The 25,881-nt window shown below is 49.4% G+C and overlaps 1 protein-coding gene across 1 annotated transcript in view; it reads left to right on the top strand.

Moving 5' to 3' along the window:
• Positions 1 to 9,333: 9,333 nt before the first annotated feature.
• Positions 9,334 to 25,881, top strand: part of NOS1 (nitric oxide synthase 1) — a 153,718-nt gene continuing 137,170 nt past the window's right edge. The window contains exon 1 of the mRNA XM_080941335.1: positions 9,334 to 9,459. The gene's annotated coding sequence lies outside the window, so the exon portion shown is untranslated. The remainder of the gene's footprint in view (positions 9,460 to 25,881) is intronic.

Genomic DNA, 25,881 nt, shown 5'->3' with positions numbered 1-25,881 from the left:
ATGCTCCTATGAGTACACGTGCCATCTTGCTTCCTTTGTGGCAAAACCCTCGGTTTCCCAGAGACAGGTTTCCCAGAATCCCCTGGGCCACTTCTCAATCCTCCCCATGACAGACATACCCCATCCCTGAGTCCTGATAGACATACTTCAGCACATGGGTGGTTAGAGTAAGCAATGTGGAAGTACCAATAAGGTTATTGAGATGAGGATCTAGAAAAATCTATGTATAAAAATGTAGAAGAATGAAGATCTAGAGTGCCACTGTTCCCCTTCCTCTCCCTTTGGCAGACATTGCTAATCAATCTCAGCACAGCTTCCAACCACAGTCATAGAGCATTTGCCACAAAGGCCCTGAATGTGACTATATGTGCTGAAAAGGGAAGGTAGTTTCCCCCCAGAAAGTCCCTTTTAATAAACATTGGTGGTTTTAGAATTCATGTCTCAGAATTTTCCAGAAACCCAAATCACTCCCAGTCCCCTTAGTGGATAGTCTTCCTGAGACTATACAAGAGTAGATTTCCAAGTAGAGAATTTGGCCAACTGGGAAAGGCTTCTTTTCTGGTAACCCTGCCACAGATACTATGTTGAATCAGTGTTGAAACAAAGGAACCAACTCTAACCCTTTTTGGCCTCTTTCTGCACAGAGAATCTCAAAATCAAGTTTTTACCCAGTGGCCTCTAGGATCTACTCCCTCTACACCTGAACTCTTAAAATGCCATTGATAATTAGGTTAGTGACCAAGAAGACCTTACACGGCCCATCTCTTCATCTCCTGCCCCATTCCATCTCTTGCACATATGCTGAGAAAGACTGGAAACTAGCCATTGTGCAGGTACATCAGATCTGCTGACCAGTGCTCCTCTCCCTGGAGCTGCAGCCATTGTTGATGGCTACAGGATACATTGTGGATCTTATATGTAAACATCTGATGATTCAAATCAAAGCTTAGGGTTTTTTTTTTTTTTCTTTCTTACTACTGTGAAGGAAAAAAATCTCAGCTTAGCTATTCCTTTATGTTTTAAAAGTGTCTTGACTTCTCTCAGTAACAGACTTCAGGTGCCAGGATATGAGATATGCTACGTTCAGGGATGGCGGAGATGATTCCATCCCCATCCAGTGGCAGGCAATACCCAGGAAGCAGCCAATTATAGAAACAGGGGTTTTCCATGTACAGAAGACTGGGGGAAACTCACAGGTCTATGGCCAGTTATATACAGAGGTAAATCTGAGTTCTGAAGGAAGAGGAGATGGGAAGGTCAGACTGGCTGAATCTTGGTGCTGTTGACCTTGGACCCAGTCAGTTTTTAGATTTCTGTTGTAGCCCAGGCTAGCCTCGAACCCTTGGTCCTCCTGTTCCTGGTAGGAGAAACAGCCACCAAATGGTGTGATCTGGCTGTCACTGATGAAAAGTCCCTTGTGTCATGCCCCTAATCAGATCCAGGAAACCCAATGGCTCAGAATTGTAGGGGACAGAGGAGAAGGTGGGCATTACAAGAAGCTGGAGCTTGGAAAACACTTTGGAATTTGATACACATGACCACCAAGCACCAGGAGGGGAAGAAACTGGGTCACTGGGACTCTCCCCTCAGGGTTCACCACCCACATCCTCACCCCACCCAGGGTGGGGCAATGACTGTCTGCAGGTGTCTCTGCTGTACATAGGCGACTCACAAGCCTTTCTAAAAGCCTGCTCTAGTCTGCTTTTGTTTCTTCACTGTGTCACCCAGCTCCTCTTATGACATTAGCCACCTGACCCACAGACCCATATGGACACACTAGAAAGCCCCATCCTAGGTTGTCTTGACATGGTCTCTCCCTGCGCAGCACGCTTCGCTCTGTGAACAAGCCACTGGAGAATCGACATCAAAGACACACGGGCACGTGGAGATGTATTGATAGAAAAACCTCAGCACCCCACATAATTCTCTGGAGAGATATCAAATGGGATGGGCAAAGTGACGGTTTATTATCCAAGAGGCTGACAGTGACCCCCGGGGGTCATTGTTGAGTCCCAGGCTGAATCTGTAATGAGGCCTAAAGTACAGGAGAGACTGCATTCACCTTGTTGGTGGGATGGGGATTCTTCCAGTATCTAGATGGGCTTGAGAAATGGAAAACAACCTTGGCCAATTATAGAACTCCATGGAGTGGTGAGGGGAGTAAAGGAATGGGGCCCACAGCCCAGATTGAGTCAAGTCACAATTCTCCTGCCCCTTCCTCTGGCTGACTGTGACCTCACCAAGCTCTTAGAATTTCTAGGTCTTCTGGAGCGTACTTTGGACTTTCTTAGTGCTGTGAAAGCCCATAACACTTGCTGTGTCTCTTGGTCCCGGGGGAATGGCAGCAGTTAGTAAACAGCACCTCCATAGTGTCCCGGTCCCTGTCATCTCGGCACCCAACTGAATCTCCCACCCTACAGTGTACCTCTCAGGAATCTCCAGGCACATGAAGCTGAAATGGAGAGACAGTGGGTGTCTCCTACCCACTTAGATGCTGATGGCCAGGAGACTATAAACAGGGACAGTTGGGTTTCCTAAGGAATAGCTTCCTGGTATAAGATGCTGGCATCTACCAGAGGGAACTGAGATGTCCCCATCCCCTGACTAAGGTTTTTGTAGAAGCAGGAATCTCTTTTTCCTATCACATGGCCCCAAGGTCAAAGCCAAGAGCATTGTCTTTGGCATACAAGTCTGTCTCCACAGGCAAGCAGCCTTGCCATAGCAGGCCAGACTCTGCAGCCAAGGTCCCCACTCCAGACATGTTGTTCCTACATCCCTGACCCAATGATTTTTCTGGGGATCTGTCACATGTCCCAACAACCTGAGGAAAATCCCTCCTTGTAACAAAAAAAAAAAGAAAAAAAAAAAAAACAAAACAAAACAAACAAAGCTTTCTCTTTGTAAATTATTCTGTTGCCTTTTTCTAAACACAAAGTATATATAACTATAAATGCTATATATATTATATATGTGTATATACAGAAAGACTACTTCTTGTACAGCCCTCCTTGGACCTCTGGCCCACTGTTTTCTCCATGTCTGTCTGTACTGACTGTTGCCGAATGAGCTGATGTATGACCTTGGTTCTCCATTTTCCTACTGGACCACTGTCTCTTCCTTTTCCTTTTTAGATCTGTCCTGCTCGCTGTCTCTCTCACTCATTGCCAACATGTTGCTGGGAAAAAATATTTGATTTATATGCTATCCAAGAAATCATGATGGGTGGATGGATGAGGGGATGGATAAGTATGTGAATGAATGGGTGGATGGATAATGAATGGATGGTTGAATGGATGGGTAGGTATGTGAATAAATAGATGAGCGAATTAATGGATGGGTAGGAGGGTGGATAGGTGTGTGAATGAATGGGTGAATGGATGGGTGAGTGGATGGATAGGTATGTGAATGGATTGGTAGGTTGGGTGGATGCATAGGCAAGTAGATGAATGAATATGTGGGTAGAAGTATGAATGGGTGGAGAAATGGATGAATAGGTTGGTAGATTGATGTATTAGTGGATACGTGAGTGGATGGATGGATGGATGGATGGATGAATAGATGGATGGATGGATGGATGGGAATGTGTGTGGATGGATGGATGGATGGATGGATGGATGGATGGATGGATGGATGGATGGGAATGTGGACGGATGGATGGATGGATGGATGGATGGGAATGTGGATGGATGGATGGATGGATGGATGGATGGATGGATGGGCAGGTAGGGGGTAGATGAATGAGTAAATGGTTAGATTGATGGATGTATAGGTAAGTGATTGGATGGATGAATGGGTGAGTTTATATATGGATGATTGAATGAGAGGGTGGGTGGGTGTATAGTCAGGCTTATAGGTGGCTGGCTGGCTGGATGGGCAGATGGGTGAGTGGGTGGTCCACTATGTATATTTGTATAGATCATTTATAAAGTTTTCTACACTTCTCAAAAAAAAAGTATTTCTAACCTTGGCTGTTGGACAGTCTGTGAGCCTGTGAGCCGGCAAGCCTGTTGTTTCTTGTGTTTAGTGCATTGTTAGTGAGAATCCAATGTCTGAGTTATTTATGCCAATAAAGAATTTGAGAATTACTGCATCAGCTGCGTCACTCTGAACTCTGCTGTTGTCTGTTGGATGGAAGGAAGCATGGGGTGGGATGGTGGGGGAGGGGGGCAATGGTTGCTAACTGCCCTGATGATGCTGTGTAACAAAATGTCCCCCAAACTCTACCACTTGCAACAAATGAATACTTACCTTCATGCACCTGGGGCTGTGACTCTAGGCTGGGCTCCTAAGAGGGTTCTTTTAGGCTTCCAGTCAGGTTCAAGGTCAGACTGAAGGCTTGTCCATATGTGTTCAGGTGGACATGAAAATCAGAAAGTATGAAGAAACCCACACAGAGCCCATGCCTCCAGCCAGAGCCACCAATGCTACACTGGTCAGTACTGATCAGATGACCCAATCTTCACGAAGTAGTTGCAAATTCCACCATGGTGTAAGCTAGCAACATCCACCTGGGGGCTGGGGGGCTGGGGGGCTGGGGGACTGGGGGACTGGGGAACTGGGGGCTGGGAGGCTGGGGAGCTAGGGGGCTGGGGAGATGCCTGGGGGCACAGATGTGCTTTCCTGGAATAATGAGTGTGGTACAGACACAGCAGTCCCCATGGTCACACTCACAGATGTGTGTGTGTGTGTGTGTGTGTGTGTATACTTATGGGTGGGTAAATGCCTGTGTGTGCTTACTTGAGGGGGTACTTTACAACAACTTCAGGTATTGCTTTACCTTGGTTTTGAGTCAGCTGACCTGGAGCTCACCAATTGGCTAGGCTGACTGACCAGCAAGCTCCAGGAATCCTCCTGACTCTACCTCCCAGCTCCAGGATCACACAAGTGCACCACTGCCTGAGGGTCAAGCTCGGGTCCCTGCCCTGCTGGGCAAGTTCTTTACCTACTTAGCTGTCTGCCCAGCCTCATACTGAGGTCTCCAATGGCTACAAGATCTCCATTGAGGGAGTGGCTGGAAGGGGGTGGGGTCTGAAAAAGCTGCAGTGAACAGCTCTGACCACTCCCTCTCCTGCCTCTCTGGTTCTGACCATGTGGCCTGGGAAAACCCTCTTGGGCCCACATTCGAGCATTCACTGACAGGCCTGCTGGGGTCACATCACCCCTTGACAGCATCCTCACTGTGCATCTTTGGGCAGATGGCTTGGCTTCTCTGAACCTTCATGGATTAGATAGGTTCATTGTGACGCTGACATACTCCTCCCAAGCGGTGAGGCTTCTGAACACCCTCCGCATGTATGAGTTGTCGATACAAGTATGTGTCACAGTGTGGGAGAAGCCCCACCCTATCCTAGACCTCCTGTTCCCCAGAATTCCCAGTCCATGCTGAGAGTCGAAGCAAGCTCTGCTCTACTTCCAAAGTATGACACTATTGGGTGCATCGGTCAGTTAAGACCAAGACTACAATGGAATTTAAACTCGGGTCCAAGAGCCAGGATTTCAATCCTGTTTTTTCTTTTCTAAACAGCATCTTGCTATGTAACCCCCTGGCTGGCCTCAAATTCTCCGTTCTTAGCCTTAGTCTCCTGAGTGCTGGGATGATAGCCTATCAAGGTTGCAGTGTAGTGTGTGTGTGTGTGTGTGTGTGTGTGTGTGTGTGTGTGTGTGTGACTGCAGAGAATTGGAAGCCAGCCCTGACCATGCAGACCTTTCTGAAAGAAATAAAATATTGCAAACAGGAAGCAGAGGCAGGTGGATCTCTGTGAGTTTTAAATCCACTTGGATTACATAGTGAAACCCTGTCTCAAGGACAAAGTGACATAGAATACATAAATAACTTGTCTGCCATTTTTACGCTGTTAACATTTTGGAGCATGCATATGTTATATAATATTGGGTTAAAGTATATTACCATAACTTATTTATTTATCTTTTTTATCTTATTTCATTTCTCCGGGTAGGGTTTGTTACTCTGTAATCCATACCAACCTTCTGGAACTCTGTGTAGCCAGGCTGGTTTCGAACTCTGCTCCCTCCTGCTTCAGCTTCCAGAGAGTCATCGCCACCCGTGTGCTGCTCCGCTCACCTGGCTCTGCCTTCCTTAACTAGTTTCACCTGCTACTGCCCTTCAGCACTGTTCTGGCTGCGTCTGTGGCGGGCAGTAAACAATAGAATCGACCTCTCTCTGTTGGGGGCTCAGGTTAGAAGCAACAAAGTAACAGATGAGCTCTCAGACAGGTGACACATTGCCAGCTTTCTGCCCCTGCAACTAGCTGTGGAGTGGAGTGTCAGGCTCTGCCTGCCCAGCGCACCAAGAGGAGCCTAGGTTTGAAGCAACGAGTTTCTCCTCAGATTCCTCCTCCCAATATGGAAGTGATCCGTAAGTGTTGGTATCCGGGATGCCGGGCCAGGGTTGTACCACGTCAATCATTAACAGCAGTGCTGGTCGCCTGGTCAGAAGCACAGCTGGGACACGGCTCTGGTGATGTACACCTGTAAGCCCAGCACTCAGGAGGGGGAGCAGACCTTCAAGGGCATCTCTGCTTGGCCATAAGGGAAATCTGAGGACATCCTGGGCTACATGAGACCTTGTCTCAGAAACAAAGAAACAAAACAAAACAAAATAAGCATCTTGGAGCTAGAACACTTGCTGCTCTTTCAGAGGATCTGAGTTCAGTTCCCGGCAGCTATGTCAGGCAACTCATGGCAGCCTATAGCTTTAGACCTGAGGCCTCTCTGGCCTCTGTAGGCACTGCACTCAGGAGTGCACACACACACAGAGAGAGAGAGAGAGAGAGACAGAGACAGAGACAGACAGGAAGAGAGACAGAGATAGACAGAGACAAGCAGACAGAGACAGACAGACAGAGAGACACAGAGAGATACAAAGGCATACACACACAGAGAGAGACAGAGACAGAGACAGACAGGAAGAGAGACAGAGATAGACAGAGACAAGCAGACAGAGACAGACAAAGAGAGACACAGAGAGAGGCACAAAGGCACACACACACACACACAGAGAGAGAGAGAGAGAGACAGAGAGAAAGAGAGAGAGAGAGAGAGAGAGAGAGAGCACGCAATGGAGTCCTGGAGGGGCTTCACCAGGGCTGAGATCCAGTGCCCAGTTCTGTTGAACTGATACACACCCGTGTCACACTTGTGCCAAGCTAGAAAGAAACATCAGAGGCAAGGGTTTCAAGCAGTCTGTTTTTAATAGATCATGTTTGCTGAACACCTACTATGTGCCAGACCTAGGGTGCTGTGGGAAAGAGGGGAAAAAAATCCATGGCTCTGGCTTTGGGCTGGGACTAGAGGGAAGACAGGGAGGGGTGGGATGGAAGCACTTGCCCAGTGTAGGCAAGGACTGAGATGTCAGGTGACAACGTTTAAGATCAGCCTTGGAGGAGGGCAGAGGTCAACTTTTTAGAATCTCCCCCAATTTCTGAAATCTAATGGATGGGGAGCCCCATTCCCTTGCAAGGCAGCCCCTCTCATAATTCTTGCTAGAATCTTCTATCGACTTGTTAGTGAGCCCAGCATCAACTATCTGAGCTCAGAGCTTTGTCATCTTGAGGACTCGGACTGAACCCCATCACCTGCCTCGGGACCTGGCTCAGGAGGCCTCATGGCCAACAGCCCAGCCAGCTGCCTTCTCCCTTCTTGTCTCCGGCTGACAAGTCAGGCAATCTGACTCACGGCTCATCTTCCCCAGCCCCACGTGGAGGCTGGGTCTGCGCCAGGGGTGTGAGCTACCAGCCAGAGTGCCCGCCAACCAGACCAAAAATGAGCCCATAGGCTGCCTTGAGGATTAGACCGAAGAACATTCTAGAATCCCACACTCCACTTGGGAGCAGACCACAGCAGACAGGCGTGTTATTCAACCACGTGTGGGGAAACCTGTCTCGCCTGAGGATAATGGCACGGTAATTATTTAATCATCCAAAGGACACAGGCTTGTCAGCTGCTGTAGCCCCGGCACCCGGAAAAATGCCTGACACACAGTAGGCACTCAATAGGTTCTTTTATTAAATAAGGACACAATAAAAGCTGCCTCAACTGCACAAATAATTACCACCTTGTACAGTTATGACACACTACAAATAATTCTTAAAGGGATGCGCCTTAATTTCTGTCTCCACAAGGTAGGCGCCACTTAAATCCCTGCACACAGTAGGTGTTCAACAAGTACCATTACCCAGAGACAGGTGCTAGGCATGAGTTCATTTGTTCGCTTAAAAATTGGGCAGGGAGGCAGTGTTCTCCAGAGCAGAAGCAGGGGGTTGGTGTATTTGCACAGCCGTGTGCTCCTGTGAGCAGTGAGCAGGCCCAGGGCCACCGGGAAGGGCGCCCGTGGAGAGTGGGGACCACAATTCCATTCTCCAAACCCTCCCTCAGCCTCGAAGTGCTTATCCTCTATACACTGTAGCTGTTGCAGAGCCCAGAGAGGTAGAGGAACCTGCTTGAGGTCACACAGCGAGCTCAGCACATGCCTCCTGATTCCATGTCCAGGACTCTTTCTCTCCCATCTCCAGCTGAGGCTCCAGAGTGGAACCCTTAAATCAGCAGGGACACGGGTGGGTCAGGAGAGAAGGCATCAGAAACCTGATACAACATACCTAGCCGCAAGTCATAATTTCTTTCTTGTGTCTTTTAGAACTGGCTCCCTGTATCTGAACCTCACTTTCCTGATCCAAACAAGGGGCTGGTGTTGTCTTCTTTGCAAATGGGGCACTGTGAGTAGTCAGAACCCAGTGTTGGGGGGGTGTCAGGGCTGACTCCCCTGCTGTGTGACTTTGAAGAAGAAACTTAGTTTCTCTGAGCCTCAGGTGCTTTGTGTACATTAGTTACTAAATAGCTAGCCACTTTTGTGAAGCTTGTGAGTTCTGTTTGGGGGCAGCACAGGTACCTATCCTGGCACATAGTAAATGCTCAATTAAAGCTTCCAGGATTCCTGGGTACCACTGTGAAAGGCTGGATTCAGATACAGCAGCCATGGCCTAGACACAGAAGACTCAAGGCTGCGATCCTGACTCCAGGCCATCCCAGCCAGCTGGGGGAAACCTGAGCCACCTCTATCCCTGGCAGAAGCTGCCACAGCCACCACAGCCTCTGGAATGAAAGAAAGGTCAGAGTCTAGGGAAGCAGGGCTGGCGCGATGGAGGGAGGGCTGCCCGGGGGCTGGCTAGCCACCCTCACCTCTCTCCTCTCTGCTTTCCTGGGGAAGCCTGAGCACGCTGAGTATGGGTGCCCCCCCACCCCGGCCCAGGGCTTGGCCTCTGGGCCCCGTGCTGAGCCGCCTCCCAGCCTGCCCCTGGGGAGGGGCCACCTGGTGTCAATTAAGGCCCTTAGTCGCTCGGCCGCACCACGCAGGGCTGCTGATTAGATCTGCAGTTTCTCCAGATGGGGAGCACGGACTGAGGGGCGACACCATCATGCCAGGGGGAGGCTTCGCAGGAGCCTGTGAGTAGCGGGTGGGGGCTCTTCCCCCCCCCCCCGGGTAGGAGGGAAGCTGGGTGCGTGCGGGCACTTGGGCATCAGGAGAGGGGGGAGTTTTGCTCTTTGGAGGCTTTTCCAGGCCTCCCAGCATCCTGGACCCTCTCCTCAGCCTCACTTCAAGGAGACCCCAGGGGACTGTACACCATCCAGTGTCCTTCCTCGAGTCACGCAGTTGCAGAGGGCACCCCCACGCTGCGTCTGAAGGAGGCATGAAGGGTGGATGAGGGACCAGATCGGTCAGAGGCTATTTGGAGGAGTCTGTGACTCCAGGACACCCCACAGGGAAGGCTGACTCTGTGCGTGCCCCCTCGGGTGGGCTTCTAAAGCTGAGTTCCTACAACCTAATAGCGCCAGGGCTCATGCTGGGGGTGACCCCACAGGGAAACTGGAGAGGTTCCTGCACCAAAACAGCTCTTTCGGGGGAGAGGCTCCAGATTCCATGCGTCCTGGGGCAGAGAAGGCCAAGCCAGGTTCTGGCCCTGCACCTGTTTCTGGGGCCACTGGTTTAGCTTGGTGGGGTTTATATGACCGGGGAAGTCGATCCCCAAGAGCGACAATGTATATATGGGGCAGCTGCCTGCTTGTGGGACAGACTCTGGGTAGAGGGAGGGGGAGGCTTACGGAGGCCTGTAGGATGTGACGTGACTCATGTTGGGCCCCTGGGCTTTGTCTGAGGAGCCTGGGCTCCTGGCTGGGAGAGGTTTCTGTAGCTACAGAAGGGCTTGTATGGTGGCACCACCTGGCGCTAGTGACCATGGAAGTTCTAAAGTTGGAGGACACCTGGGTAAGACCCAGGAACGTGGAGGCAGCCGTCGACACATGAGATCAATAGGCACGTCCTTGGCTATCTATGTCTGTGTTCCTGTAATAAGCTTCCGTCAAGCTCCACTGTGTGTGCCCCTTGGTGTTGCGTTTCCTGTATGACATCTGTCACGTGCATCTTGGAGTCTGAACTAGGAAGAATGTGACCAGCAGGCCATAGCAGAGTGTCTTTCTGTGACCGCGTGTTCTCTTGTGCTGCTCTTGGTGACTGTGTCGTGTGGACATGGGCCTCTTGGCTGTGGGGTCAAGTTATGCAGGCTGCTCTGTCCTTCTGGGGACAAGTGAGTTCTGAGGGGGCCACACCCTATGAGTTTCTCTGTGAAGTAGCTGTGCCCCCCCCTTGTGCGTTCATTTTGGGGACTTAGTTGGCTTGTCTCTGAGGCTCCTACCTTGCTGGTGACTCAAAGACTGAGGCCCTGGAACCATGACTGTGAGTCTGAGGCAAGGGGGGAAAGAAGGGTTAGCCATGAAAAAGCCCTATTGCTTTCTGGGAAATGGTGACCCTAGCTCACATCCCCCGTAAAATCCTCCCCAGCCTCCTCCCAAGCAGGACTTAGGCTTGATACGAAGGTACAATGGTGAACAGAGAACCCAGTCAAGTCACAAAAGCTTTACCAAGAAACATTTGCTCTCAGGACCAAGTTACAAAGTGGCTGCCCAGTATATCCTCTGCAGCGGAGGCCTTCATTCCCACAATCCTCTGCACTGCGCGGTGTTCATTGAGCATCTACTACGAGCCAGATTCTGTGCTCTCAGGTGCAGACACTTGAGACTCCATCATCCCTCCTCTTTCCCACTGTGTGCACCCATGTCTGGTCTGGGACATGCCAGGTGCTGAAGCTATTGAGGCAGATTGACGTCCCTTCTTGGGGTCCCCTTGAAGCACCAAGCAGAATGTTCCCAGGATCCACTGGGGGATCGGTGGCTGTACCTAAAGCCCAGACTTCAGTTCGTGATGAACCATAATAGATCCCTTAGCATTTTGAAAATATCCACCCCTAGGACAAGATGGAGTTTGCATGTGCCCGTGGCTTAACTGTTTTCCCGAGGGAGCCTGTTGTTATTTCTCTGCTTGCTGCCTAAGCCTGCCCAAGGCTCAGGTCACCATTAAAGAGGCCATGCATTTAGTGTTCCCCACAAGCTGGACACCACCTCATGTAGCACGGGAGGTGAATCACTACTCAGGCCCCTTCACCCTTCAAAGCTCCTAGGTGCTTTCCCGCCTGCTCTCTAGGGGCCACACCCGGAAACCACAGAGCTCATCTCTTAGGGAGTTCTGGTCTTCAACGGGACAGTTTTGTTTCCTGGTTTTATTTGGTTAGCAGCACTGGGGATGGGTCTTGTGCATGCTGGACAAATGCGTGATCACTCAGCAATGGCCCCTACTCCTCTTTGCTTCTATAAATATGACATTTTTATTAAGTTTTGAATTTTTCACGCATGTACAATGCATTTGGATCATATTCACCCCCACTCCCTCCAGATCTGTTCCCTTAACCCCAACTTCATGTCTTGTCTTTCTTTAATAACCCACCAAATTTAATTTGTGCCTCCTGTGTACTCCTGGGACTGGGAGCATCCACTGGAGTACGGTCAGGCTAAGCCCCTGGTTTTCTGAGACACAGCCTGCCTCCTTCCTTCTTCCCCCGCCAGGGTTATAGGCAGGCTCTGCCACACTTGGTATATAACACTTTCTTGTGTGGAGCTGGTGCCAGCGGATGTGGGAACCATTAAGGGAGTGGGTGGGGCCTCAGAAAACAAAGAACTTTATATACATCAGAGATAGACATGGAAAACATTTGCCCAAAACAAAATTCTAAAGAAATGGATTAGTGGTGAATGTTCTAGATAAAACCTGAGAGGTGGTGGGAGGTCTTGTTTTCTCAGTCCCCTTTTGACCCCTTGCCTTTGAAGGGCCCTGTGATAGCCAGGCAGCTGACAAGTTCCAGTCCAGCCAGGGAGACAAGGCAGGTGATCAAGCAATGGCCATGAGGTTGGAGGAGAGAGACCCTGATAGTGCCTGAGAAAGGCAGACTCTTGGGAGGACAGGCATTCCCTCAAACAGTTCTGTAGTCATTCAACAAACAGCTATTAAGCTCCTACTATGGTCGGTGATTTGAGCTATCTGCCAGGTAGGGGACAGAACACAACCTAGCTGCTCTCCTTGGCACAGAAGGGGTACTATGTGTATGTAATGTGGCTTGGGTGGGTGGGATCTGACCAGAGCTTCTCCAGAGGTCATAATGATGGGCAGGTGGCCCCGCCCATCTCAGCCAGCACCTTAGAGGAAAAGGATCATCTGGGGTCTGAACAGTAGATGGAGGGCTGCCAGGACAGGGGCTGCAGCTTACACAGGGCACTAAGCAAGGCTGGAGCAAGCCTCAACCTAGTCCATGGGGCTCTGGGAAATGGGCCACCTTTCAGAGTTATGCCACCCAGGGGCTCAGGCAAGTGAGCTCCGTCAGTCATTGGCTCAAGCTGTCCCCATCTGTGAGGCAGACATGGCAGAGGAGAGTGTCAATTTTACAGGTAAGCCAGGTTCAAACATTTCAAAAGACACCAAAGCTGGGGCACAGGTGCCATTGGAGGCCACCTGTGTGAGACATGCATGTCACCCACCACAGTGGGTGACTTCTAGATTGAAGGATGGGCAGATCAATGAGAGAACCACGTGGGGCTCATTGTTGCAATGGAGAGTGTAAAGGGAAGCCAATGGGGGCACTCGACCCAGTGTGGGAAGTCAGGTGAATGAGCAAGGAAGAGTCAGAGACCCGAGTTCAAGTCTTAGCCCCACCACTTGGTGGCCCGTCACTTTTGAGCCAGTCCCTTGATTCTCCAGACTGGTGATTCCCTGGCTGTGCCATGTGGATGCCGTGAAGCCCCTTTCATGGCATGGTGGGTAGAATGTATGAGTCACATGGTCCAGTTTCTGGAAGCTGCAGAGGACAGTATGGTACAGTGAGGCAGAGTCTAGCCACAGGTGCCCCCTCGCTGTGGAATATCTGGAGTTTTCCATGGCCCGAACCCAAAACGCATGCATAGGGCTTTGTGTCTCAGGGGGAGGAGGGGGCATGTCTTAGTTCATGTTCTATTGTTGTGATAAACCCAATGACCACAAGCAGCTTGGTGAACTTAGATTTGGTGTAAGGTTTATAGTCGTAAGGCTTACAGTCGGTCATCGAGCAGAGCGAGGCAGGAACCTGGAGGCAGGAGCTGATGCAGAGGCTATGGAGGGATGCTGCTCACTGGATCGCTCCCTGTGGCTTGCTCGGTGTGTTTTCTTTACCTCCCAGGACCCTGGGATGGCCGACCATTAATCATTAAAGGAAAATATAGGCCACGTGTATGGCCCATGCTCTTTCTTCTAGCGCTTGGATCAAGAGACAGGTGGATCTCGAAAACCTCAGATTTCCAAGCCAGTCAGGGCTGCATAAAGTTAGTGATGACAATGACGATGGTGGTAATAATACCATGGTTTTTAAAATGCTTCAGTGGTTAAGAACGCTTGTTCCTCATGTAGAAGACCTAAGTTCAGCTTCCAGCACCCACATGGTAGCTCAGAGCCATCTGTCATCCCAGAGCCATATGTCATCAAGGTTCTGATGCCCTTTTCTGGCATACCAGACATCATGTATGCACCCAGTGCACATACATAAAACAGACAAAACGCTCATACACATAAAAAGAAATGACTCTAAGAAAAAATAAAATATCCCTGTCTTGTCCTATAATCTAGTCTGGTGGAGACACCAGTCTTGCCCTATAATCCAGTCTGATGGAGGCACCTTATTCATCGGGGTTCCCTCTTCACAGGTGACTCTGGCTTGTGACAGCTGCCCCCAAAATAAGCAATATAGGGTGTGTGCGGGGCCGGAGCTGGCTCAGGAGGGGTTCGTGTTCAGCAGCAAAACCTGGAACTGCTCCAGTCCTACTCCCTCCTCATACCTCATGCAGGCCTGAAGCAATGGCTAGAAGCTTCCCCTTGCCCAACTCTCACTCCATGAGTCATCCATCCCTCAGCACCTGTCACGCACTGGCCCCCGAAATTATGCACAACTAATGAGCAAGAATCCCCACATGCTCAGGTTTCAAGTTCATGGTGGGGCTGTTGGACACCAAGGACGTGGTCTAGGTTAGAGATCCAGGAGGTCACTCCAGACAAAGGAACGGGGTCTGGAGATTTGTGGTGCAGGGTGGTGAGGACAGGGGTGCAGCGAGAACAAGAGTGGAGTAGAACACTTGACCTTCTGACAGAGTCAGCCAGAAAAGACAGAACCCCAAGAATGACATGCATTGAATGGCAAGAGCACAGAGTGTGCAAGGCCGCTGTGGGAGAGGACCAGGGGTTCGGTGTGAGGTTGTGAGCGGGAAGGTATCTTGTCAGGATGTATGTGAGGATGTGTGTGCATGAGAGAGGTGTGAAGACGTGTGTGTATGAGAAAGAGACATGTAAAAGTGTGTGAGGGATGTGTTAGGGTATAGGAGAAAGAGAGGTGGGGATGTTTGTGAATGTGTGTGAGACATGTAAGAAGACGAGTGTGACAATGGGCATTAGAATGTGTGTACATGTCTGTGTGTAAAGATATATGTATAGTTCTGTAAGGCAAGTGTGAAGATATGTGAGGGGGGACTAGAAAGGTGCCTTGTACAGGCATGAGGACTTGGGGAGTTTGTGAGGGTATGGGGAACATGAGCACATTACATGTGTGAACACACGTGTGAGCATGTCAGAATGCTGTAAGGTGCACATGGGAGACGTGTGTGAGAAAGCATTTGTGGGAGATGGAGAGTTTGTAAGCACAAAGAAGTGTGTTGAGATGGGTGTGTGACAGCATGGGTGAGCATGAATGTTGGTGTGCACACGGGAGTTTATGTGTATCCATCCATTTCTTTAGTTGCTTATTCACAACTTGATGTGAAGACAGAATCTTACTATGTAGCCCATGCTGGCCTCAAACTCACAACTCTTTTGCCCTCCAAACACAGAGGAGTGTCCTACCATATTAGAGCCAGGGTTTGTGTGTTTAATGAAGCATTTACAGAACTGTGAGGGTGTATACGTGAGACCATGGGTGGGACCTTTGTCCAGAACTATGGAAGGCATACACTGGCACCCATAACCTGTGTGGCAGCCATCTTTGTATGCCGATGTATTTTCACCCAACTTTGGATCCTTGGACTCCAGAGAAACTCAAACCCATTCAATTTATGCCTACTCATCAATCCAGGCAGTATCTAAAAGATGTTCCATCTCTCATGTACACTACACCCCTAGTTTGTAGTCCCCCCTCGTTATTCTGAGGACCCTCTCGGGAGCCATATGAAGATGTTTTCCCCTCATCAGCTGACATGGGAACTGGGGCTCAGAGCAAGGCATGGACAAAGCTTCTGGGTCACGGTGTTATTGTGGTAAGACTGAGCTCCAACCGCTGGCTCTGCCCTCCTAAGATGCATGCTCATGTGTGGAGCACTGAGAGCCCACTTGCTTCTGAATTGTTCCTTTCTCTTCTGGATTGTGACAGTTTACTGTTGGCTTTTGACCCCCTGGGCTTTTTACCTGTCTGGGTTTCCCTTCCCTCCTACTGGGAATAGATGAAGCTAGAACAACCACATATTCAACAATTACTACTTCTCCCTCTCCTCCTTCCCCCTCCTCCTTCCCCCTCCTCCTTCCCCCTCCTCCTTCCCCCTCCTCCTTCCCCCTCCTCCTTCCCCCTCCTCCTTCCCCCTCCTCCTTCCCCCTCCTCCTTCCCCCTCCTCCTTCCCCCTCCTCCTTCCCCCTCCTCCTTCCCCTCCTCCTTCCCCCTCCTCCTTCCCCCTCCTCCTTCCCCTCCTCCTTCCCCCTCCTCCTTCCCCCTCCTCCTTCCCCCTCCTCCTTCCCCCTTTTTCTGTCCCCTCCTTCCCCTCTTCCTTAAAATTAGCTGCTGAGAGAACAGGAATACGTTTGACCATTCTTTCCCACACTGTGTCCACTCCAGGACACACACATGCACACACACACACACACACACATACATACATACACATGCACAGGCATACACACACACATATATGCACATACACATATACACACATACACAAACACACATGCACATACACACATATACACACATACATGCACACATGCACACACATACACATATATACACACACACATGCACACCCACATGCACACCCAAATACACATGCACCCACATGCACACACACATAGACACACAGAAACACATACACATACAAGCACATACACACATACACATATACACACACACATGGATACACACTCAACACTCTCTCTCACACACACACATACTCATTATCAGTCAGCTCTTCCATTCACCCACCTAATCATTCATGCGTCCACCTTCTTCCTTCCCTCCTGTTAGTAATCTCTCCGGCCCTCTCCCTAGCCATCCTGTATCTGAGCTCCCCACTGAGCAGCTTACACGTCCATTCCTGCCTCCCCAGTCACACACACGTCTTTCTGTGTCCATCTGATCCATTTGTGAATCTGCATGTTGATTCATCTGCCTCTCTGTGATTGGGGTCTGCTGACTTTCTAGGAGCTCGGGTATACGGTATAGTAAAAGAAGGTAAAATAAAAGCACATGGACGTAATCAAAGGCTGATCGCCAAGATGGCCCCCAGAGCCAGTGTGATGGAGGTACGCCTGGGTTGGCTCTCCTCAGTTTCCCCTTCTGACTTGGAAAGACTTCCAACCGTTCTTCAATGTCACTGAGAGACTGTGGCCTCTCCTACTTTGCACACCCATCACCAGGCCTCTCACTTGCTCCATGAAGTGAACAGGGGCTGGAATCGCCCTTCGCCTTATTAATGCGTCACAGCCAGAGGCTCTGGGAGGTGGGGTCACTGTCTACAGGGTTTTCTGGCCGTGCCTGCCGCAGTGTCGTTGGGGACGGCGTGCCTTTAAAGGGCTCAGATCCTCACAGATCCCTTCAGTGTCACCGTGAAATGTCCTCATTACGATGTTTAAGTGGGTGGCCGCCGACACGCTCCGAGAGCTCCTGGCTCTTCCATCTCCCGCCCTGTTCTTCAGGAGAAGCAGATCAACACGGTGGACATGATTGCAATTTTGTAGCCAGGAAAGCTCGCCCTCCAAACACACGTGTGATGGGCCGTGTGTCCTTCTGCCTGGACAAAACCATTACACACCCTGAAAGTGGGGGTTGTGCTGCCTAGAGGGTTCTTTGTTTTTAACTTTTGAAGAGTTTAATTCACAGTTGTTGGGGTTTTGGGGGGTGGATTGCATGGGTTGTTCTTTTTTTTTTTTTTTTTTTTTTTTCCTTTCCGAGAGTTCTTTTAATCACCCTCACACTGCCTCTGCTGTGGTGACTCGATTTTCTGCTTCATTTTCCTCAGTAGGGTATGAGTCCATCTCTTCCTTAAGGTGTAGCTAATGTCCTGTCCTCAGGCTTCACTGGGCACCACACGGCATCTATGTGTCCCCTTGTCCTTGTGTGATAATTACAGTGGGGTGGCTCGGTACGGTGGCTGTCACAGGCTCAGAAGCGACTTCAGAAGGCACGTGATTCGGTCACAAGATGGTCATCTGTTGGTTTGCGAATGCTGGCTGCCTCCACCTATGGACTGAAGCACCAAGTACAGCAAGCTGTTGTTTACGGCCTAGGGACGGGGGTGGGGGGTGGAGGGGGGCAAGAAATCAAGTGCACCTTGCAGAAAATAGAATCGTGAAAAGTTATATAGGATCCAAGAGGTTTGGTGGGGGAGGGGGTCATTTAGGTTTGATGTCAGGAGGGCTCTCGAGGCTTTGGGAAAGAAAAGAGCAAGGGATGTGGAAAGAAATAGACCAGGCAAGGCGGCACATATCAGCCATCTCAGCATTGAGAGGGCAGAGCCAGGAGGACTGTGAGTTCAGGACTACAGCCTGGGCTATAGACTGAGGTCCATAAGGAAATTGTGGGGAAGAATAGAGAAAAGGGGGAAGAGGGAGGGAAGGAAGGAAAGAAAGAAGGAAGGACAAACGGACAGGTGAATAGACTTAGCAGACCTTGAGCCTTGATGGTGATACCCAAAGAACCTTCTTGAGTGAGGCCTTCGGAGACCCACCACCTGGGGATTTGGAAGAGCCAACATGCAGCTAAGCCAAGGGAAACTTCCACAGCTTTCCTAGGCCTGCAGGGATCTGGTCTTAGCTCCACCCCACTATTTTTTTTGGTCCTTCAATGGGTTAGATGAGAATTCAGGCAGGTTTGGCAGCAGGGATGAGTAAGTCAGGCAGACACATGCTGAGGAGCCAGGAGGCCCACAGTCTCAGCCCTAGCCATCCGCCTCACCAGCTGTGTGGTCTGGGACTCATCCCGAAACACAACGGGGAGTGTGTTTCCCAGGTGGCTAACGGGAGCCTAGTCGTCCCTTTCTGTACTCTGCTTGCCAATGTTTTATGTGTGACATTTGCAGGGTCATTGTTTAGGCATGCCTGGAAGCTGTGGGCTTGCAGAAAGAACTTCGGGCACAGCAGCTCCGCGCTACACTGAGGAGTCTCTGTAACTCCCTCCTCTGTGTGCCTGTCTCTTCTTCCACACATCTGATCCCAGATTCCTGCAGGTTGTGGGTCCTGGAAGGATGCTATGACCTCATGACTTTCTTGTAACCCACTTTCTCCTCATGCTCAGGGCCAGACCCCTTCTAAGAGCAACAGGGTGTGTGTGCACATGCACATGCATGCAGAGGATAGAGGTCACTGTCACTGTCTTCCTCAATGGCTCTATCTATTGAGACAGGATCTCTCCCGGAGCCTAGAGCTTGCTGATTGGGTAACGTGCCTGTCCAGTGAGCCCCAGGGCTCCACCTCTCTCTGCCCAGCCCCTAACCCTGGGTTTGCAGAGGTATATACCACCACGTCCAGATTTCCCATGGGTGCTAAGGATCCAAGACCAGCGTCTCAGAGCCTTGTTCTCAGAGCAGCAGAATGCGATGCTCAGGGTGGTACATGAAGTGTTTGAAATCCTGTGATCCACAACTCACCACTAAGCAAACACAGTGAGCCATTGTGTGTTTGAGTTGGCACATCGAGCAACAGGCGCTAGCTGTGAGTCTAACAAACACTGTCATTTTATGTCACTACTGGGAGGTATGTGCTTATAATCTCAGTACTTGGGAGGCTGAGGAGCGTTGTGAATTTGAGGCCAGGCTGGGCTACATTAATGAGAATCCCCCCCCCCCCAACACACATCTCAAGACAGGCAATAACAATAGCAAGCTGTGGAATCTTGAAGTAAGGATGAATATAAATATCTTAGGATATTTACGGTAACTGTAAAGGGACAGGAAATGCCTCCAAAGTCTTAGTTCTTTGGAAGACAAAGATACAGGTCTTGAAAACAGTCCTGGGGTCTTTGTCCTTTTAAGGGTTGCAAGTGTTAGGCTTTAGGGGAAAGACTAGCGTGAAATAAAGATTCCGGTTTTCCTGTCTTTATTCATGGTCCCTCTCGAGCTGTGTCCCAAGAGCCCATGTTCCATGTCAGATGGTGGGAGTTGCCTGTCTGTTGTGTGACTGGATTTATCTCTACTCGAGTCTGCTGAGGTTTTCCTCAGGGGACAGGCACACCTCCGGACTGATCCACTAAGACAGAAATCTTAGAAAAGGGGGGATGGCTCAGTGGTTACACCGCTTGCCATGCAGATGTGCAGTCCAGTGTTGAAATCCCTAGAACTCACCATAAATGTCAAGCGGGCATGGTGGCTTGGGTGTAATCCAGGAAGCGGAGGCAGGGAACCCCACCCCCAGAGTTGATGAGGAGACCCTGCCTCAAAGAATAAAGAGCAATCAAGGATGTTTAACTACATCAACCTCTCTCCTCTACACACACATGCACCCGCACACAGCAGTGAAAAGGAAAGGTTTACATCCTGCCCCCTCCCCCTGCCAGAATGACTTCTTCAGTTTCTGGCTGCTCCCTCCAACACTCCCCACACTGTACTGACACTCGATGTCTATCAAGTCGCCGACCCACGACCACATCTCTTGACATTTCTTGCTCCATCCACCCGATCTAGGTCTATCACTATTTTTAGTGCCGCACTGGTTACCGTGGCAACCTTGAGACATGCTTTTGCACCCTCCTTCCTTACTCTATTCACAACTGGAGGTGTATTTCGGAGCCTCACCATTTCAGGTGATGCTGGGCTCCACGTTCTTCCTCGTCTCTTCTCCCCTGCACTGCCAGTGTTAATATCCGGAACTTTTGTATTTAATTCGATTTATTATTTATTTGTCTGCCTCTCTCTCCCCCCTCTGTATGTATGTGTGCATACGTGTATGTGTATGTATGTGTGTGTGTACTCAAAACCATACAAGTACCACAGCACACATGCAGAGAGGTCAGAGGCTCTCTCCTCTGATCTACATGCGGATCTCGGAGATCAAACTCAAATCATGAGACCTGATGGCAAAAGCATCTTTATTATCTGAGCCATCCCACAAGCCTGGGACTTTTGATGGCTAGATTCTCTCTCGGGTTTATTTTTGCTTTGATGAAACACCACGAAGAAAGCAACTTGGGGAAGAAAGGGTTTATTTGACTCACACTTCTTTATCATAGTTCATCGTCAAAGGAAGTCGGGACAGGAACTCACAGTGGGCAGGAACCTGGAGCTGAGGCCATGGAGGGATGCTGCTTGCTGGCTTGCTCCCCATGGCTTGCTCAGCTTGCTTTCTTACAGACGCCATGACCACCAGCCCAGGGATGGCTCCACCCACAACTGTCTGAAAGGACTCTGCCTATCAGTCATTAGTTAAGAAAATACCTCACAGGCTCACCTATAGCCCTCTCTCTCCTTCCTCTCAGATGACTTTGTATCTACTTGACATAAAATGATCTAGAATAGGTCCCATGTTCTTGAGAGAATTACATGCTTCTAAGAAGTATGGGCCTGTCTCTGCTTCTTTTGTGCCACAAAAGTACAGTGCCTGGCGTGTAGGTGTAGGTTACTGCTCTGTGGATACAGACCACAGCCTGGAGAACAAACAGGAGGATGCAATACAAGCTTGATCCAGATAGGTGGTGTTCTAAAAGGATGACAGACAAGTGGTGGACAGACAGATTGGTGAGTTGGCGGGAATATAGATAAATAAATGTGTAGATGAATGCATAGATAAGATTGGATGGATGGGTGAGTAGATGGATGTATGTTGGATGTAGGGGTAGATGGGTGGGTAGATGAATTAATGAGTGGATGGATGGATAGATGGATGGATAGATGGATGGGTGGATGGATGGATGGATGGATGGATGGATGGATAGGTGGATGAGTTGATAGATGAGTGGATGGATGGATGATTGGATGGGTGGATGGATGGATATATGAGTGGATGGATATCTTGATTATGGTTGGTTGGGTAGATAAATGGATGTGGGTATGTGGATGGATGTGTAGATCGATGATGAAAAGATGACCTGGTGCATTGGTCCAGTAACACTGGAGGGGCTGCTATCACCCATAATTGTGTGCCTCGGTAATTGTATCCTAGTCTCAGGGCCTGGCTTTACCATTAAAACCTTCTGGAAGCATCTTCAAGGAGAATGTTAGTGGCTTCCAGGGGCATTAACTCACCCCCTGTCATCATTAGTAGCTTTGCAATCAGACAAAATGGTCAGAGAAGAGAGTCAGAAGACCAAACAGGGGTGGAGCACATGGTGACCACTGCTGCCTGTCAAGGTTCCAGCGTATCGACACCGTGGATCACAGTTCCCCACCTCCTTTCACCCTCATCTTTGATGACTCTTGCTACGTGTTACAGGAGTTTCCTTATGCTTTTTCTTCCAAGACATTTTCTGTGGGCTTTGATAGAGGATGTGAATGTGGTCCATGACAGTCTCTCTAAATAAAATAATTATTTTTTTTAGGGGAAAAAAAAAATCTCCTCCATCAGGACCCATAAAGTGCAATAACTCTGACTATTCCTACACAAGAACCCCCCTTTTTGTCTCCTGATTGCACCAAGAAGAGATAAGATGAAGATTTATTAACTGAAAAGAGAGTTCAGGAAACTCTTAAGCACTTACACCTGGTCCCAAGGATGAAAGCACTCAGTAAGGGAGGAAACAATGGACCCAGACCCAGAGTCTGAAGCGTTGCAGGTGAGGGCAAGCAGTCAGTTAATAAGTATAGAATAGTGCCCATGACTCACTCCCTTGGTAGGTGACATACAGGATAAATGGCAGCATCTGGTATGCTCTGCAAGATGCAGGTTCTACTTTAAAAAGTTAGGCTGGCTTGATTCCCTCTGCCAGGTAAAGAGCATACCGTGAAGGAATCAGGATTGTATGTCATATTGGAAAAAGAGTTAAGATACTGGGACCTTCTCTTTGGGGAGTGTATTGGGAGAACAGGCTCACCTCGTAGGAAACAGCTCAGTGATTTTATTATGCTACAAACACTGCCCCTGGAGGAATGAAAATTGCTTATAGGTTTGTTTCTCGGGACTCTATGTCTGGCACCTCCTGACCACAAACACTGACCACAAAGGCGGAGTGTGTGCATGAGGAAATGCCCAGGCCAGCTGGTGGGGTTGCTGAACCCTAGAGAACAATAAGGGGGCAGATGCTTGCTGAATTTATTGCTTTGCTTCAAAGAAAATACCGTAATAAAGTTGGTCACCTCTCTCACTCTTGATGTCAAAAACTAGGGCTAACATGGGTTAAAAGCAACTGGAGAAGATCGTGGGTCTCTTAGGTTTATTGAGTCTGCTTTCTACGTCACTGTGCAAGCTATAGTGCAAGTATGGCTTATAAGGTAAGGCCTTTCCCAGTAAATGGCTGCTATCCTGATTCACCCTTGGAATGGCCATCTCCTTCCCTCAGCGACTCCACGCCTCCTCTTTGGGACCAGCATCCCATTGGAGCTGTAGCACCAGACTCCGGTGGCAGGAAGCTGTTTGGAGCAATTCTCGAGTATGCATAGTTTCTTCTGGCTACTGTTCCTAATTCAAAAAAAACCTGCTTCCTCAGACTCCCTGCCTTTCCAAAGTCTCCTCTTTCTAGGTTCATTATCCTTTGTCCCGTGCTGGGGCAGAGGAAAGTCCACGTGAGCATGGTACAGATATGGAGGTCAGGGGCCAACTTTTAGAAGTCAGTTCTCTCCTTCCAGTGGATGGATCAAACGCAGGTCATCGGCAGCCTTGGTGACGAGAGTCTCCATCCACAGAGACATCTTGGCATCTCCCTAGATCCCCTTTTTCCTTTGGCCTCTGTAATATCAGCTAAAGGCTCACAGCCCTGGTGGCAATGTCAGATGCAACTTCAGCTCAAAGTCCTTGGTGAGCACACCCGAAACCCAGGCTCAGTCTCTACTCAGCTTTACTCTAGTGACCCAGCAGGACGGGCCCATTAGCATTTCCTCTGCCCAGCCTGCTCCTCCTCTGGAAGCTGTTCTCCTCCTGTCTTGACTTCCACATCACTTCTTCTAACAAGCCCTCTCTGACCCTCCTAGGCTGTACCCCATAGCTTCCAGTACTCATCCCTTTCGAGACCCATATCGTACTGGATTGGGACTACTTATGGTCTTGTCTCTCTCTCTACAAGGCCAGTTTAAGATGGGGTCTCTATGTTATCCAGCAATAGGTCCTAACAGTGCCTCGCAAAAGTGCCCGAGAGCTAGAAAGTGTTTGACAAAACTGTTGATTGTGGGTGCATGGCAGGTAGGTGGATGGGTGTTTGGGAGGATTCATATGTAGAATGCTGGTAGACTGGCTGGGTGGAAGGGGGAGATGGATGGGTAGGTGAAGGGATGGTAGAAAGGGAGGGATGAAGAGAGGGTCAGATGGATGTGTGAATTGATGGGTGTGAGGATGGAGAAAAGGATGCATGGAAGGGTGGATGAATGAATAGTAGGATGTATGCATAGAGGAAAAATAGAGAGGTGGTAAACCATATATGTGTATGTATATGTATAGGTATGTGTGTGTGTGTGCATGTATATGTGCATATATTCATATGTGGACATATGTGTATATATGTGCATATATGCATACATGCACACACATATACATCTATGTGTATATGTATATATGTGTGTGCATGTATGCATACATGTACATATACATGTATGTGTTTATATGTACACATGTGCATATGTGTATATATATGTATGTGTGTATATATGCATATGGATGCATATACGTATGTATATGTGGAGATAGATAGATAAATAGATAGATAGATAGATAAATAGATAGATAGATAGGGATAGAGATAGTTCCAGAGATAACTGAAAGGTTTATTGGTTGGAAAAATGGACATGTGCCACCAAAACATGTGTCACCAGTGACTTGATTGTTCCTACTATTTAGATCCCTGATGTTTTTGCTCCAGTCCCAGTAACTGAGGCAGGTTCTTGATTTCGTCATCAAGAATGTCCCTGGGCTGGGCTACCTACAGCTCAATGCTAGAGTATAGTTGCCTAGTGTTTGCAAGGTTCTGAGTTTGAGCAACACCAAGGTGTTTGTGATTGACATTGTACACTGGGCTTACTTTGAATTTCTGGTCAAGCAACAAACATTTCTCAGAGATTCCTGCTCCATTCTTTATGATCAGGCCTAAGAACCAGGGAATTGGAACCCCATCTCCCACCCCTTGGGAGCTTCTGGTCTGGGGCTAGTGCTGGATGCAAGTGTGAACTTCTTCAGTGACAGTGACAAAGACATTGCTGCCATTTACTGGTTAAAGTGGAGAAAGAAAGGTGACCCCATCAGCAGAAGGAATGAGAAGCAGGTCGTCTCCTGTGATGAACTTTAGTTACAGTTTACTTCCCTTCGTGGCCGCAGAAGGGGAATCTGGGAGGGGTTAAGTGGGTAATTCAAGGTTACTCAGCTGATGAGCTGGCACAGCCTAATGTCCACCAACCTCAGAGGGCCAGACTGGTAGCCAACCCACAGCCCCCAGGGCAGTGTGAAGTTGCTCACACAGCAGGATGAGAGCACCTGAGCAAGGGAAGCAGGCAGGAGTCGCTCCTCCTGGAGGAGGTGGGGAAATTTCACCCAGGAGGGGACACCCATCTTTGTGAACTTCTGGAGCCGGGGATAAATGTTCACAGACTTAAGAGAGGGAGGGATCTTCCTATAGCCTCTGATGCCTCCATGCCCAGCTTATTGAAGACCCTGACTACGGCATTCCCTAGCTAAGCCACCTTGCTCCCTCCTCAGCTCTGAGCACACCCCCGTAGGCTGCAAGGCATCTTGGGAATTAGACAGTCTTGAGTTGCATTCCCAACCCTGGGACATGCGCCGGATGGCAAGCTTAGCATCTGTCTTCCAACTGGCCCTCTCTGGGCTTCAGTCCCCTCCTCCAGAAACTGGGATTTGTACTCTGTTGTGTTGACACTAGAACAGCAGAGACAGTCAGCCTATGCCTGGAAGGATTCTTCCCATGGCTGGTGCCTTCTTCCCACTCGTGGTCCTGAGCAGACCACACGCATCAGTCTCAGATGAGTACTTAGTGTGGAGGTGAGCCCTCTGATAACCTAAGAGTAACAAGAAACATGCACATCCATCCTGAACCATGTGTGCCATATCAGGACATTTGAAGA

This window comes from Micromys minutus (genome assembly GCF_963924665.1).
Source record: "Micromys minutus genome assembly, chromosome: 29".
Taxonomy (NCBI): domain Eukaryota; kingdom Metazoa; phylum Chordata; class Mammalia; order Rodentia; family Muridae; genus Micromys; species Micromys minutus.
This window is presented reverse-complemented; position numbering and strand designations above follow the sequence as displayed.